Raw genomic sequence first — 1884 nt, forward strand, 5'->3', positions numbered from 1 at the left:
AGGGCGCAGCGGAGGCCGAGGCTGGATCGGGGTCCCAGCCTGCCCGTCCCAAATCCCGCCAACGGCGCCGCCGCGCGGAGGACGAGCCGAAGCGGGCACAGGGGAGCGGGAGCCCGGGCCGTCACCATCCGGGAGCGAGGGCGCAGCCGCGGCGGGCGGCCAGCGGCCACAGGCACCCGACAGAGCGCAGAGCCTCGCCGCGTTCAACAAAGGCAGCCCGAGCGCGTGTAGCGTTTGCAACTCCAAAATGCAGTACCAACAGTACGTGCAGCCGCGTCGAAAACTTGCAGCTGCCTTCCTGGCATTCGTTTTCATCTTGGCAGCTGTGGACACCGCTGAAGCAGGGAAAAAAGAGAAGGCAGAAAAAAAAGTGAAGAAGTCTGACTGTGGGGAATGGCAGTGGAGTGTGTGCGTGCCCACCAGTGGGGACTGTGGCCTGGGCACCCGGGAGGGCACCCGGACTGGAGCCGAGTGTAAGCAAACCATGAAGACCCAGAGATGTAAGATCCCCTGCAACTGGAAAAAGCAATTTGGAGCAGAGTGCAAATACCAGTTCCAGGCCTGGGGAGAATGCGACCAGAACTGGAAGTCTGAAGCGAGCCCTCCACAATGCCGACTGCCAGAAGACAGTCACCATCTCCAAGCCCTGTGGCAAGCTGACTAAGCCCAAACCTCAAGCAGAATCTAAGAAGAAAAAGGAAGGGAAGAAACAGGAGAAGATGCTGGACCAATAGATGCCACCTTCCGTGGAACATGAAAAGGACATCAGCAAACAGGATCAGTTAACTATTGCATTTATACCTATGTAGGCTTTTTATTCAAAAATTATCTATAGCTTAAGTACACAATAGGCAGAAACACAAAGAACAGAAAAATTTTGTAGTAGCGTTTTTTTAAATGCATACCATAGGACCACTAGGGGCTTATAATAAAGGACTGTAATCCTATTTAGAAAGTTGACTTATAGTACATGATACATGGTAGAAAATTGAGGCAAGTTTTTTGAAGTTATGTGATATTTTACATTTAAAATCTTTTTTTTTTTTTTACATTTTTTTTCTTTTGGCAGCAATTTACGTGTTATGACCATGTAAACTACTTTTCTTGTTAGATAATTTTTTCACCTAGACTTTTTTTCCCAATTGAGAAAAATATATACTAAACAAAGCAGCAATAAAATACAATCATCCTATCTGAGGAAAATATCTTGTTTTCTGCCAGTGGATTTAAAAAACAAAAACAAAAACTTTGGTCAGCAAAATGGGGGAGCACAGCATGCTCTAATTCAATGTTGACTTTTTTTTTTTTAAAGATTTTATTTATTTATTTGACAGAGACAGCGAGAGCAGGAACACAAGCAGGGGGAGTGGGAGAGGGAGAAGCAGGCTTCCCGCTGAGCAGGGAGCCCGATGTGGGACTCAATCCCAGGACTCTGGGATCATGACCTGAGCCAAAGGCAGCCGCTTAACGACTGAGCCACCCAGGCGCCCGACTTTTTTTTTTTTTTTTAAAGAAAAGCATTAAAAGAAATTCTTTCATTTTGGCAGGAACATTTGTTTTCTTGATGAAATTATTTTTCCTTCTGAGGAAAAAAAAAAGACTAGGAAAATAAATCAAGGTGATGCTGAAAAAAAAAAAAACTGAAACAGGAAGAAATAGAAAATTTAAACAGGCCAATTATCAGCAAAGAAATTGAATCAGTAATCAAAAAACTCCCATCAAACAAAAGTCCAGGATGGCTTTTGGCTTCACAGGCAAATTCTACCAAACATTTAAAGAGTTAATACCTACTCTTCTCAAACTATTCCAAAACAATAGAAGATGAAGGAAAGCTTCCAAATGCATTCTATGAGGCCAGCATTACCCTGATACCAAAACCAGATA

The 1884-nt window shown here is 44.4% G+C and overlaps 1 pseudogene; it reads left to right on the forward strand.

Moving 5' to 3' along the window:
• Positions 1 to 247: 247 nt before the first annotated feature.
• LOC110583300 lies at positions 248 to 734 on the forward strand (annotated as a pseudogene).
• Positions 735 to 1884: the final 1150 nt, after the last annotated feature.

The sequence above is a fragment of the Neomonachus schauinslandi genome, chromosome 8 (genome assembly GCF_002201575.2).
Source record: "Neomonachus schauinslandi chromosome 8, ASM220157v2, whole genome shotgun sequence".
Taxonomy (NCBI): domain Eukaryota; kingdom Metazoa; phylum Chordata; class Mammalia; order Carnivora; family Phocidae; genus Neomonachus; species Neomonachus schauinslandi.